Here is a 15,808-nt window from a genome sequence, read left to right as displayed (position 1 = left end):
ACTTTGGAAAAGTCAATTTAGAGCTCAAACAACAGATTCTTGACCTCAACCTCAGAAGGACTGGAGTATTTCCCCTCATTATTATAAAGATGGCTTGTCAGAAGACCTTTTACCCTTGCTAATTTTCTTACAAATGTTTTGTCTGTCCTCCACAGAAGAGTTTTTCCTCTGGCTAAACTCCATGGCCTGCCTTCCATAGTACTAGAAAGGAGATGTAACCACATTGCTTTACTCCTGTCAAGAGCGGGTAATTGAATCAAGTGGCCATGTCCTCCTGCAATGCCCATCATACCAAGCCAAGAGCCTTAATTTTATAATGCCTCTGCTAGTTAACCATCCAGTTAGGTCAGACAAGGAGAATACAATTTTTCTATTATCAGAGGTTCTTTTGTAAGGAATGACGGCAATCAAGCAGGCAATCAAGCAGGCAATCAGGCTTTTGTTACAAAAAGCTATTTCTTATATATTTATCTAGGAAAAATATTGGATACTCACAAACTGAAGACTGAGATTTTTTATTTGTGACCCTTCTGAGCGTTTATTGTATCTTATTTTAACTTAATTGCCTATAGTTAGACTTCAGTTCTTAACCACGAAGAATTCTTTTCTGTACTGAACATCGTTCCCTGCCCAGACACCACATTCTTCCTGTCAATTCTCATATTTTCATACCTCTTTGGTTATTCATCCCTAACCCTTTCTTGATCCTTGTATTACTTCACTACTTAGTATTTGGACTTTTATTTTTTACTATCTTCTTCCCCAGAATCATTTGTTTTGCTTCTTCCAGCTTCTTCCTTCAAGCATCCGGGTTTGAGGTTGGTTGCTCACAACAGGAGACACTTGTCTTCTTCTGTTGATACAATGCCATTCCTCTCTTTTGGTCTTCACGATTCTCCCAATGGCCTCTCTGGAAATTATCCTCTGGGTAAACGCAGGCATTTCTCGTCAGGATCTTCTTCTGGCCATCATGGATTCCCCTCAGCTGCTTTCTGGCTTCTCTTTCTCTGGCTCCATCACCATTCCTAATGGAACTCTCCTTTTAATCTTCTTTTCTTCCAGGTTGACTTTTCCTGGAACTTTTGAGACTGCTTCTTTGCTCCCATCTTGCCTACACCCAGCCTCATCTCTAAAAGCAATCTATCTTCCTGTTCACTACTTTGTCCCTTGGGAACATTTTCTAAGCCTTAGAGCTTTCTGCGAGCTTTGTGACTTCTGGTCTTGCCCCCCCCCCCTTATTTTTCTCTCTCCAACCATCTCCAACTGACCATCTTGATACTCTCATGACCAGCAACTCATTCTCTAACCAACAGTTCTTCTGGAACTAGCTCTCATCTGTCCCTATTTAAAAATTCAATTTCCTCCCTTCCAAAAATGTGCTTTTCTATGCACTGCAGGACATGCATTGCTACTGGGAGATTCTAACAGGTGGCTAGTGATCTGGGTGAGAGACAGAAAAAGACTGCCTTTACACATCTACTAACAGGTAGGTCAATTGAAATGTCAAGTTTAGTCAGGTTTTACTCAGTTACAATTGCGTAAAGATGCTTGTAGCCTAGCTTTGTCTAGTTAATCTGTGATTATCTCTGCTATTGGGTGTTAAAATATTTTAGTACTTAATGTTGTTTAATTAATTCTAATTTTATTATTTTATGATTTTGAAAAGCTGTGTGAAAAGCTGTTCTGCTTTTTTTTAATTAAGTGAATGCATTCTTCAAATATTGGTCTTTAACCATAAATAAATCATCATCATAATGAAGTATGGTGCAGACCACATGCCACAGCCATTTTCTAATTTGTATTTTCTGAACACCTCCCATTATAGTCTTCATGCATCAAGAAATAAGAGATTAGACTTTCCTATACCATTTTATGGATAGCATATTCTAGGAACAGTGCTGTCCTGATTAGACACTGAATTTTAAACCATACTTTGCAATTAACTGCAGTTGCTTGTAAGGAAGGGATACACAGGGAGATGATTGGGGGGGGGAGTGCAAGAAGAAAAATAGCAGTTCTGCTTTCCAGCATTCTTCACCAAATAGTAGTGTGGACCATTCCAAAGAAAGACTAGAAAATATGGTTCCCTTATATGATAAAGTAAAAGAGTCCCTAATTATTTTCACTGAAGACGTAGTTCCCAAATCAAGGGCTAGGCCTTGTTAGAACAACTAATGAAATGAACCTAAACCAACAGGGTGAAAGATAAGGAATGTGGCCTTGGTGCCTTCATCAGACACAGGAAAAAAAGGTGTTCAGCTCATTAAGTACCTGCAGTTTGCCTGAAAGATGATGTGAATGAACGGCTTGTTATGCATACTAAGAACTGGCTTTCTGTCCTGCTTAGTAAACTGAGCTGTACTTTTCACCTCTGCATGTCAGACTTTGATAGGCTGTCTTAAGCTATGCCAGTTCCCAGTTTCCAAATAATTCGAAAAATGTGCTTTGGAGTGCAAATGTAACATTTGTCTGCAACTCTTTAAAGCAGCCACATCTTTTTCTGCACAATCCCAGGAAAGCATGCTACACTTACAATGAACCACCTTTTCTAAATTATTTCCAAAGCATCGCATAACCCTACTTTTCAAGGCTGTTTCTTTTAAATTCTGACTTTTGACAAAACAGGATGAGGACCCTCACTTGGCCTTTGAAGATATACTCCAAAAAATAGGTTGGGCCATAATTTATTTACAAAAAAATGTAAATGGGACAGCGTACAGTTAAATTGACATGAAAGAAACATCCCACAAGAGTAATCATACTTATATTATGGTATATATGGTATGGTAAAATTATGGTATATATCTGATTAAAATTAAATTTCATAATACAGTAAATGTGTTTACTTTCTAAATATTTCATAATTTCCCTTTTTTCTTACATTAAAAAATTACAATTTGGTGGCAATGTTTAGAGGGATTTTCAAGCATTACATATGGCACTTAAGCTCTTTGGTTGTGCCCTTCTGGTATAAAAGGAGGCAGACATGTATTCCCTAAAGAAAGGCCTTGTCTAACTATCACAATACGGTGGCTGGTGTGGGTCTTCCGGGCTGTGTGGCCGTGGTCTTGAAGTCTTGTTTCCTAACGTTTCACCAGCACCTGTGACCGGCATCTTCAGAGTGCAGGAGCACAGACAGGAGCAGTTCTCTCTGTGCCAGTCTGTGTCTGTTCCTGTCTGTGCTCCTGCACTCTGAAGATGCCGGTCACAGGTGCTGGCGAAACGTTAGGAAACAAGACTTCAAGACCACGGCCACACAGCCCGGAAGACCCACACCAGCCATTGTATGCCGGCCGTGAAAGCCTTCGACAATACATTATCACAATACGGTTAATCTATCGTATATGCACTTAGCACCAGTTTAAATCTGGGTCTTCTGTCTTCTTTTTACAATCAAACCCGATGTTTATTTTGACACCTCTGTTCTATCTTAATTCCAAATTACAGTTTCCAAAGATATACATCTGTTTCTTTCACTCAAGAAGAGGAACATTCTCTTCTTTGTGTTATAATGATTATGATCAAGAATGTTCTTCACTGTTAAGAATAATCATTTGGGGAATCCAAAGATCTCTTGATCAGGTTTGAATCCAGACTTTCAAAGATGACTACTTTTTTGCAGGAATGAGATTCAGAATGGTGTTTCATTCTAGTACAAGAAACCCCAAACCATTGGTCACCAATATTGTTGAATAAAGTGGCATTTTCTTCCATCATGTCTTGAGAGTATTTCAAATCAAATGTCTGAGAAACCATGAATTTACTTTCAGACAGTTTCAATTCCTAGCTAGAGCTGTTATATAATTATACTAATGTCTTGACTACTGTCCTGAAGGTGGCAATATATTGCTACATTTCCTTTAAGATTCAGAAAATATGACCCTCAGCACATTTTATTATGCATTTTGGAACAGCTGATATTTCAGTTGTTGACTTACTACATATGGTTTATCTGGTAATGTGAGACATGCAGTGCAAAACATGTTATTTACAGCTAAGCACTGTGATTGTTTTTCTCGGTGTATTATTTATTATTAATTATATTGATTTTTATAGCTGCCCATCTTGCAATTGCAACTCTGAGTGTTGAACATAGGATGAAATCCAGCAAACAAAAGCAAAAGCAACAAATATGTGTGTGTGAGAGAGAGATTATAATTTTAGTTTAGAACATCAAAAAATGAAATGCAAGAATAAAACTAAAACATTTCAAACTACAGTCTAACTTTTCTATTTCTCTTTTGTACCTGTGTGCAAAGAGCCATGGAGATGACCTTGAGGGAAATATTCAGAAATGGTCACAAAAACAAAAAAGGCAGAAGCATTCCTTAAGCCCTGGGAAAGGTTTATCATGTTGTTTGTTGTTGTTATAGGAAGAGACTCAGGCTAGCCCTTCCCTGACTCACTGGGGTGTAAGAGGGAGGGGACGAAAAACACAATCAGATTTGCAAGATTCTATTAACATAGCCAATCTCAATAAAGCTTGGTTCTAGTCTTCTTGTAGAGTCCGTTTCCTGATTTGGACAACCTTGAAGGGCTGACACTATGACTTTTAAGTGTTTCAAGTTTAATGCGAGGGAAAAACATGTATTCTAAATATTCTAGAAATGTAGTTCCATTAACCTGAAGAGTAAATGCAACCCATTATGTTGTGTTCATGTAATATTCTGGATGGTCTTATAACTAACTACCTGTGAATGTGTATCTGATATTCAGTTTATTTACATTGTAGTTCTTTTTTAAAATGTCTTAATATTATGTGTAATATTACCAGAACTGCTATTATGGTCAATAATTACAATACTTGCAATAAAAAAGTAATCACTGCTGATGTTACTTGCAAGAGATTCTCATATAAATCATGCTACTGCTTTACAATTTACCTGTATATGTTGTACACTCACTTCATTTTACAGTATATAAGGAATAGCACTAGCACACCTCCCCAGTTGCCCTTTAAATTTACTTGTTAATTCCTATAATTCCATTCCATTTAGAAAAAAAAAAATCTGGCCTGGAGTTCCTTAGGACGAAACATTGGCCTCTAGCCATCTCTGCCATTTGTATGAATGCCTCTTGGTCCCATGTGCACTCAGGACATTTTTTAGGAAGCAAAGTTTGTGGGAAGACTGAGTTTTGGGACAACTTGACAGTTAGGGAGATTGTAGAGAGCAAAAGGAGGGCTTACAAAGAAATAGAGGAAACAAGAAGGTATTTTGTTTACAAAGCACGTGCACGCTTTTATTTGTATCTTAAGGATGATTGACTTAATAAATGTTTTTTGCTGGAGATGTAGGTGAAGGAAAATTTAGAGGCTGATGCTGAACCAAAAGACAGAACTCAAGAGTACAGAGGAAATGAATTGCGTCCAGGAGGTAAATCTCCACCTACTATCTTGACTTATCTTCTTAGGCAAGATAAACATATTTTAGCCTCAACCATATCTAGGATATAGATATTTTATAGCTGGCTATATCCACCTCAGCAGCCATTGTCATGGCACCCATTATACCTTCTTAAAATTCCAAAGGTCAACAGATCTGAAAAGATATAAGACAAAAACAAATGTTACTTGTTTGCTTAAAGAAATCCAAATACTTTATTTTATAAATATCAAGTATATTCTACTGACTATAGTATATTTAACAACTTTAATTGTGAAGGAATTCCAGTCACAATTTAATTGTATTTTTTAATTTCAAGGGGAAAAATGGCCAAGAACAAATCAAACTGTATTTGCTAGTAAACTGTACAGATTCTGTGTGTTACACTTTTTGTTCATACTGTTACAGAAATGTTTTGTTTATGCCTATCTATCAAATTATAATACTTGAATTTAATTTCTGTATAGTCAAAAGAAAACAAGCAAATGATTCATAACGCACATAGATACATTGATACATATATACTCATACTATTACCTTTCAGGATAAGCAATTACATGCTAATCACAGAAAAGGAGTAAGAAATAAGATGTCAAAGATGTTTAATTAAAAAAAAAGCAAACATGGTTAAAACAAACAACGCCATTCAATATATATGTGGACCTACTGGATGCCTATGCTTCCAACATATTTGAACCTAATATTTATTATTTGAAAAATAAAATTAATGTATTTTAATTGAAAGGTATGATCTTTCTCAAAGACAAATGAAAAACATACCTGATCTATCTCACTGTGCAAAGCTGTCCTAACGAACAAAATGATGTGCTCCATTAGCCATTCTGAACATGAAATCAATCTCATATTTCTTTTTCTAAAGAAAAGATGGAAATGTAAGATATTTGCCTAATAAGGCCAAAAACTGCTGTTTTCAATCTAGGCAATATGAAACTAACCACTTCCTTTTGCCAACTTCCTTTGAATAAAAAACATAATGCAAGGCTCAACAGAAGACCAGGTGTTGGAAAAACTTGTGTGATTTCTCAAGCATCCTATGTAGTTACCGCAGCATGCGGTCTTTCCTCAAAGTGAAATTGTACTATTAATTTAATCTGGGTCTGCGCCAGGCTAACATAGATTTAACTAATGCATTTCTATAGCATATGTACTGTAATTGGCAAACCACATTAAATCTTCTAGATGATGTGGCCTGTTAATGTGAAGACTGCATTAAAAAGCAAGATTGGAAAATGTCCAGTGCATGCAAAATGTACACTTTAGTGGATTATGGACTTGAGTCTTGATTCAAGTGCTCTTTAACACAGCATATAGGTTCTCTGCTAAAGCACACAAATATTGCATGAAATCTGTCTATCATCTCATTTTGTCTTGTCTCATCTCATCTCGTCAACTGATCTGGACAATGAACACAGAGGAATTATTTGTAGCTCCTGGATTATTTGGAGCTAAAATAACTACTTCCCCATCATCTATATTATGAAATTATTTGATTTCCCAGATAACTGACCACCCGTACTCCCCTCAGAATAAAGGCAAAATGTTACAAGCTATGCAAAATGGGCCTTAAGAACTCAATGTCTGGTGTTTTTTTTTTTACACTTCTGTGGCAACATGCAGCATGGAAAAGATGCAGAAAGGGATTCATAAACCCAGTCATTCTGTCCATAGTGGTACTGACCCACAATGAGGTTATCATAGATTTTCCATTTCAGCAAAACACCCTGTTGAAAGGAATGGAAACCCAGTGAAGTGACAACATTGCAAGATTGGTTATGATGCCTGGGAGGGCTTAGAAACTGGTCGCTGCCCAGTTGACTGGGTTACCAAAGATTGTGCATTTGGAGCACATGCATGTGAGTCTGTTAACTCACTGGCTTACTGGGTCAGATTATGTTATGTAAATACAGCCAGTGAGATACACAGCTGAGTAAACTATGCTACTTGTCACAAAATAGCAAAATATGATAAAAAGCAAAACTACATTTTTCTTGCTTCCAATACATAAGCAGGAGTCAGAGAAAAGAGGTTAATATTTTATTTTTAGCTCTTGCATACATTTCCACCTGTCACTTACCGCCTGTTACTGCAGCTTCCTTTCTCCAACGCTTGACTGATTGTTAAAAGAGAGTTAGGAAATGAAAAGGACTCCACTGCATAGTTGAAAAGATAGTTCAAAGTTATGCAAGTACTAGACAAACTCCGGTCCTTATAGTCTACAGTACTGTGAATAACCATGAGCAGAAAATAATTAAGTGTTGCTTAATCTACAGTTAAGGCATTCTGGGCAGAAAGAACAAAACAGTATGAACTAGAATAATTAATGACAGCTTAGTCTTCAGTGTGCATCAGTAGCACACTGATGCATAACCTGAAGACTACTCAACTAGTGGAAGACTGAAATGCTGAAGAATGTTTAAGTATGTATTACAAACGATTAAATAATGTTTAATCAGTCATTAAGCTGATTTTATTATATTTGAACAAATTGGCATACCATCAAAACCTGAGCAAAGATATTCTTTCCACATATGGCATAATATCTACCATTCATTGTTTAGACGTGATCGATGAAATTTAGATTTATCCCTCCATGATCAGAATCCCTTCCACTTGAAGACAAAAAAACCTGGAATCCAATGCAAGTGATAATTTTTCTCAATCTCATTAACCAAAAATTTCCTGGTGTATGCCTCATAATGTTCTAGAAGATCCTCTAACGTTCTGGAGCAGCTTCTTAGGGAGCATAGAGGAGTACGAATAGAATGAGAAATTGGCAAATATTTCTACCACCTGCTTCTAAGAATGTAAGTGGAATTTCATAGAACTCAAGTTTAGATCCAACATTTTAAATATTCAGTTAATACTAGATCCAAAAAGAACAGGGATTTTTATCTACCAACTAAATGACACAAAGGCTATGAATTCACAAATTAATGATTACTCTACATCAGTGGAAGGTAATGACAGAAGGACCCCCTATAGTGGGGGCGGGGGGAGGAGGAGATGACTTTTCCAAATCCCTCTCTCTAAAAATTTGATTTGGAGGGTCTACAATCACAAGCACACAGGGGACTGGAAAAAAGGGACTTATGTATATTTATTTACTACTTTATATAATATACCACAATTTCCAAATGGATTAATAGTGGTATACAATAAACTAAAATAAAGGTAACAGAAATATAAAAATAATACCCAGATACTAATCCTAAAAACTGTCAAACCATATCTTAAATTACAATAACAAAAGCATACTGATAGAACATCTTAAATAAATGCCCTTCTGAACAGCTGTTTTTAAAGTTTTCCAAAAGTCAGTAGTAATGGAGCCCAATGTAGAGGCCTCAGTAGTGGCGTTATGTGTGAACTGTGGCTCTCATCTACCAATAAGTGCAGATGACTAATTGCAGCTTCTGAGTAATTTCAAAAGTAATTCCATGTTCAGCATATTTCAGTAATCTAACTGGAAGGTGACAGGAGCATGGCTGGCGTTGCCATGGCCTCACTCTCCAGGAAAGGCTGCAACTGGCACACCAGCCAAAGCTGAGCAAAGATTCCACCTAACAATGGTCTCCACCGGTTTCTCCAGCAGTAGCTGTGAGAGTCTACGGCAACCTTTAAGTCATACCCCTGCTACTTAAGAAGGAATGCTATCTCATCCAGAGTTACCACTGGAGTCGAGAGAGTCAGATGGTTTCTGGACAAACAGTAACTCAGTCTTGCTTGGATTCAGTTTCAAATTGTTTTTTTCCCTTTCAAATTCTTACAGCCTCCACAACCAGTTCTGGCTTTCCACTGCATCACCGGCTAGGGTATCATTGATGTATTGATAAACCTCAACCCAAATTACAAGCTGACCTCTCCCAGCAGTTTTATGCAAATGTTAAACAGCAGTGGAGAAAGAAAAGTACTCTATCACACACACAGACGCTGTAAACAACTACTCAGTGATGAAAACCAGTGTAAAGCAGAGTCTTAACTCTTGTGGGGTGGCCTAAAACTTTTGTAGGTATGGTCAGTAGTATCAAATGCCACTGAGAGGTTTAGGAAGATCAAGAGCCACTGCCCTACCTAAGTCCCACCTCAGATCAACCTGAATTCTGATTTAAAAGGATCGTTAAAAAAATATTTATCTTAACAAGTTTTATAGGAAAAAAAAAAGAAAATACAAAAAAAAAAAAGGCAAAGAACAGGGGGGAAAGAATCTAAATAATCTGCTCACTTGAAAAGCTTCCCCATCTCCCTCAACCTTCCCCAGAAAGGGAAGGCTGGACAGTAAATGGTTGTTATCTAACACAGTATGGTGCAGGAACAGCCTTTTCCAAAGACACCATACCACGGCCTCTTTCAAGGCAAACAGTACTATCCCCTTCCAAACAATATTGACAACTTCCATTATCTAGCTGATATCTCCACTCTCGGCTTCCCAAAAACAAGCTAGGTTGAAGAACTCAAATGGAATTACTTTTAGATTGCTCATACTGGTAAGAATGGTGCCAAGCTAATATTCCAGTTCAGTAATGGCCATGCTGAGGATGATGGGAGTTGTAACCAAACATATTTGGAGTACACCAAGTGGGGAAACTGGGTCAGATATGGCTCAGCAGGTGGCAGCATCTGGCCATCAAAGTGGAAAACTGTCAGGACTGGGAGACCCAGCAGGGTTTGCCCTGGTTAGTACGTGGATGGGATCTGCCAAGGAATATCAGGACTGTAGGCAGGATTGGGAAAGTGGGGGGAAAAATCCCAGAACAGAGTGGTAACCGCTTCTATATTGCTGCCTAGAAAACTACATGGATGTGTCCATGAAGTCAACAGAAGTTGAGTGAGACTATTTTATAAGATGTAAGGCATCACTAATCTAGCCATAGCAAGATGCACTTTCAAACTATCCTAATGGCCACCAATAACACACATTCCAGTACAGTAGCAGAGTTTTAAAAACATCAGTGAGTGAATCTGTGGCTGAAGTGCTTTATTGGGAAACACAAATGTGCAAATTAAAAAAATAAAAATAAAAAAAGCCAAACGGCCAAATATTCGTGATTGGGACTGAGAACACTGAGACGACACTCAAGCAATCCCTTTTTAATGAGCACTGCAAGAACATCAAGTGTCACGTGAAAGTATAGCAACCCAACGATCTGCAGAACAATTTCATTACCAACGTAAGTTCCACCACACGGAGCCATACCAGGGGACAATATCGTCAGATTTACCTATCAACCTACATGAGTTTAAGATGCCACAACTTACTATATTAAGTAGAATGAAAATGTGTGATGTGTGTCTGACATTTTAAGTGTAAGAGAAAGAAATGCATTGCTTTTTGCAAAGGATCCTTTTTGGTGGACGTTCTGAAGCGAGGCATACGCTTGTGGCCCAAATCTTGGCCCGCTTCTCTTTCAATCTAGAGCAATCACGTGAGAGGCTCTCTCCTTGAAAAATGGAGGCGCTAAGCCCGGCGCTTCCTCCTCCTCCGCCCCCATATCATACATCATCCTTTTCCCCAGAAATGTTATATGCTCGTCCTTGCCATAAATTCGGCTGTACGCGCTGCGGCTAAACCCTTCAATTAATGAGAAGGGTGGAGAATATTTCTTTCGGGGCGGGCGGGGGGGGTTGGCAGAAAAAAAAAACCGCGCCCGGCGGCTAACAAAAGCCCGGACCGCTGCTCCTGGCTGGCGGCGGAGCACCGCCATCAGACTTTCCCGTGACGGCGCGCGCTCCGGTCCTCGGACTCTGGAAGGGCGCCCTGATCCTTCCTCGCTCCCTGGGATGGAACCGCGCGTGCCCACACAGACCCGTTTGGCCGGGCTCTGGCGCAGCATCTCTCCCCGGCAGTACCTCGCAGAGGCCACCGAGTCCGCCTCTTCCTCCTCATGCTAGTAGACGCGCACGCACCTGCTCTCTCTTCCTCGCTTTCTATCCTCCCTTCCGAGGAGGAAGGAGAAAGAAAAACAGCAGCTGAGGAAGAGCTCTGCGGGCTCGGCTGAAGGAGGGAGGAAAGGAGAGAAAGGGGCGGGGTTTCCTGAAGCCCGTCTGCTGCTAGGTGCAGTAGTGCATACCTCTCTGTGGGTGCGTGCTCGTCTATGTGTGTGTGTGTGTGTGTGTGTGCGCGCGGTTGTCGTTGGGGTGGGATTGTTGCCCTCGGTAACCAGGGAGCCTGTCAAAGCCTTTCCGCGCTCTCCGGAGCCCTGGGAGATTCAGGCAGGAGGTTGTGGTTCAGGCGTCGTTTGGAGAGGCAGCGAGGGACTGCACCGCTGCCAGCCGCTGCGGAGCGTGAAGGAGGTACAGGCGGTGCGGACTCGCGGTTTCTGTCTGGCTTGCAGGCAGGCGATGCTTCTGCTTTCTGCGCTGTCATGTCCGTGAAGGAGACAGATGAGGGTGAATTGGGGCAGGTACGGCACGGGTTCGGCATTTTCGGAGTTAACGAGCGACTTACAGTTAGAAGTGTGCGCGCGCGCGCGTGTGTAGAGTGACAGATACGTCGAAAACGAAATCTGTCGCTGCCGGAGCGACCCACCAAGCAGTTAAGCCCTTGTATGTTTGGACCCAAGCTAACTGCAAGGTAGTGGAGAAAAATAATATTTTATTCAGGACGGTTGACTTAATTAGTTTGCAAAGCTAAATCCGGAGTGTGGAAGTGCTGGGTTCCAGACTGAGGAAAAACAAAATTGGAAAAATTCGACTCCAATTAAGGAGGGGCAGGGAGGTTGCCAAGATGAGCAGTCTGCAAGCTGCACAGGAGATGTACCTATAATTCTGAGTCTTTGTATTCAACTCAGGTAACTGAAGACAGGACAACATTTGCTGAGGAAGAACTGACTCACTTTTTTCCCCTGCTTATTTTCATTTTTTAAAAAGGCTGTTGAAGAGTTATTTGTAGTACATTCAACACAATTAAAACAAGGAGTGTTAGATTGGTACTGGATTGACCTAGTAGGTGTTCACACTTAAGCAGACATAGTAGCTGACATCTAATTGTTGAGCTACTTGGCTTTGGAATTCAGTGATGAATCCATTTAATGCAGCTCAGCCTTGAAGGAGGTTGTCTCAGTGATTTAAATTTCTTTTGATCACAGCACTTTATGAAACATTTCTGTGAACTAATACTTAAAAACCTTTATCTACAGGTTGCTGTAATATATAATATCTTATTATATAGCTGGTTGAATCACTAGTAACTAGCTTCACCTATAAAATATATTGGATTAATTTCAAGGAACTTCCGAAGTTTCAGTGTTTGGGTGGCTTTTATTTGGAGGCATATGGCTGTGGACACCTAGTATGTTTAGAGTGTTTGGTTATGATTAAAGCACAAAAAAGTACTGACGTTAGTCAGCATTTATAATTAATTAATTAATTTCCAATAGAGGGAAATCTACCAAACAAGGGAAGGTTCCTAACAGATTTCAAAAATTTCTTTTTGGAGAACGTGAACCTATCCTGAACTAAGATTTAAACCATTAATAAAGTTTGTAGGCCTTAGGGAATATTTCTGAATTAGTATGTTTATGTTTGGGCTTCCAGGCTGAAATGCAAGCTGATGTTCTGCATGCTTACTTAAAAGTAAGTTCATATCAGTTCAGTGGGGTGATTGGAAGTAAGTACCTGTATGCACTGGAAGTATGCGTTATAGAAAATGCTTCTATTGAATTTTGTTTTGCGAAATAGGTTATTTAGTATAGATAATAAACTTAATAGAACTTCTGAGGCCCCAACACCAGTACCAATATATTTATCTACAAATGACTGTGAAGAGGTATGCGAATATGGGCTGCTTCTGTGCAAAAGGGGTGAGCCAATCTCACCCTTGGACTAAAACAGGACTAGAGCTGGGTACCTCTAAATTCTATGTTAAGTCATTAAGAGAAAAGGAACAAATTAGGGGAAACATGCAGAGCAGGGCTTCTGGGATTCTTTCCAATCAATCCCTTAATAGCAGCTCTGGCCTGGGTCATGTGACCAGAAAGGATGGGCATAGAATGGAATAGTCAGCAACATTCTGTGTCGCTGCCAGCTTCCCCTCCCACAGTGATGCACTGTGAAATTTGTTTCTGGATTTTTTTGCTCCATATGCCCCAGCCAGATCTGGCCCATTTTTGAACTTGGTATTTCTTTTGTTGGCTTATCTTACCATACCAAACTTTATCCCATTCTGTTCTGTTTGGGGAGAGTTATCCTGCTAACAGGCAGGCAGGCAGGCAGGCAGGCAAGGGTCTTGACCTCCTTTACATAATTCCTTTCAAACATTCTTTGGGGTTGGGAAGGATAAAAAAGGACAGAGCCTCTCACATTTCTGAATGCCTTTCTTCCCAAATCACACTGGCATGATGGGGCAGAAAGATGTTCCCTCAAATCCAGAGTAAATGTATTCAGTCTTTTTAGGTCTTAGCTGACACCATCATTCTTGAAACACTTGATCACCTACTGAGTTATCTAGAAAAAGTATAGGAGGGCATTTGCAATAATTGTTTGTTTCCCTGACTTCTGTTTTATTCTAATTACCACAACAAAATTATTCAGTAGTGACTAAACATTTCACTATTTGTTACTTATTATGAATTATGACAGGATGGCCATTAATATTAGAAGGAGTTAAGTTTCATGTGATTTAGTAAGCAATAAACATGTATTTTACATTACAGCAAAAAGTTTAATGGATTCTAAATATTTTTTAAGAAATATATTACATATTTTTTCATTTTAAATATGAGTTAAAAACTCCAAGGTGAAGATAATTCAATTTCATTGCCAAATTTTCTGCTTGAGAAAATTGAGTCAGTTCCACTAGTATTAATAAATTATGTAAGATGAAAATATGGGCCCTTGGTCCAGGAAAAGAAAATACCTTCTGGTTGAAAGGTAAGAGAAAAATCACAACTACTGTAACTGTGGTTGACCCTTATACCTTAAGATATATAATTCAGAAGTACCAGAAACAAATTTATCTTACATTACCTTACTAATCTAGTTTTCTTATGTAATTGTCACATTATATCTTATTACCATACATTTCTGCATTGATCATCTCTGATTCTGACAAATAGGCTACAATAACAGGATTACCATTTATGGCTGCAGTCCTGCATATATTTACTTGCATGTGTTCCTTTGAATTTAGTATTTCTTTCTGACTATGCATTCATAGGAAGATACTACTGCATTATTACTCAAGTGTAATTTCAACTAAACCCATGAATAATCATGCTTAGGGACAGAAAATCAGATATTTTTATCTATTTAAACTTTCATTTTTGATAACCTTAAGCACTTGAACAGATTGGTAGAATATTTTAAAACTGCTGATTATGAGTGTGCGTGTGTGTGCGTGAGTGTGAGACTTATTTACTGCTAGGGCATAATCTATATTTCCCTCTCTAGAAAAGCTTATGTTATAATAAACCAATTATTAGCCCTGATTGCCACAGTACTTTTTGTATTGCCATTTTGTACTGACACAGCTATTTCACTGGAATTTATTTTTATACTTGTATTACATGTGGAGAAAAATTACAAATAAACCATAGGTTTACATATTACTACCAGTAAGTAGCAATAGAAAATAAATGAGCCTCTTAATATGCTGAACCTCTCAGCACTCCTTTGATTTTATATTAAGGCTGGAGGAAGTTTTTTTACTAACGCAGTGCCAAAACTAATGTTGCTGGGTTGATTTTAGTAGTGTATTCCTGTGGCATAGTAGCGTGATTATCTAGTCCTAAATTAACAACATGCATTGAAGAGGTCTGGGCACCAGCAATCTACAGACTAGCGCTCTGTAACAGTATTTAGGCTCTTGGGCTACATTATGGCATGTGCAATTCTGTGCAAAGTTTTTTCTCTAGAAGTGCTCAAGATGGGCAGTGATATACAGGTAGTCCCCAGGCTGAGAATGCCCAGTTTAAGGATGACCCCATAGTTAAGAATGGAGCCTGTTGTAGCAAAATTCAAGTTAAATACATAATGATTTGAGTGAAATACACAATGGTTCACGTTAATTATACAATATTACTTATACAGTGTTATACAATAATACTGTTCTGGTTTACATACAAGTTCGACTTAAGGACAGACCTTGGGCAGGGAAATCGTTCTTAAACTGGGGGCTACCTATATGTATAGAGAGCAAGGTTGATTGTCTCGATTTTCAGTCATTTGGTACTGCTTTAGGATGTGATCCCACAAGTTATTATATGTTCCTCTGCCTTTAAAGCAGGAGTGGAAACTGAGGATGAAGGAATAGGTATGTTTAGCCTTCAGAGGGAATGATTTCAGGGAGATACGATAGCACTTTTTGAGTACATGAAAAGATGTCACACCAGAGAAGGAGGGCCATGACAGTTTCTCCATTATTCAAGAGCAACCTTTCTCAACTGGGTTCCATGGAATTCTTGGGT

At 38.9% G+C, this 15,808-nt stretch overlaps 1 long non-coding RNA gene across 1 annotated transcript; it reads right to left on the bottom strand.

The window, feature by feature from the left end:
• Nucleotides 1-3,255: 3,255 nt before the first annotated feature.
• LOC148217104 (uncharacterized) lies at nucleotides 3,256-11,564 on the bottom strand. The gene is made up of 3 exons (XR_015796462.1): nucleotides 11,253-11,564; nucleotides 6,165-6,258; nucleotides 3,256-5,540 (listed from the first exon to the last, which is right to left on the bottom strand). It is a non-coding gene; the product is annotated as an uncharacterized LOC148217104 (long non-coding RNA).
• Between the last annotated feature and the right edge of the window lie 4,244 nt (nucleotides 11,565-15,808).

Source organism: Python bivittatus, unplaced genomic scaffold, assembly GCF_059951505.1.
Source record: "Python bivittatus isolate LINGU-HERP-01145 unplaced genomic scaffold, Pbiv_v1 ctg000020_np1212, whole genome shotgun sequence".
In the NCBI taxonomy this organism is placed as follows: Eukaryota; Metazoa; Chordata; class Lepidosauria; order Squamata; family Pythonidae; genus Python; species Python bivittatus.
The sequence above is the reverse complement of the archived record's forward strand: the minus strand, read 5'-3'. Positions and strand labels throughout refer to the sequence as shown.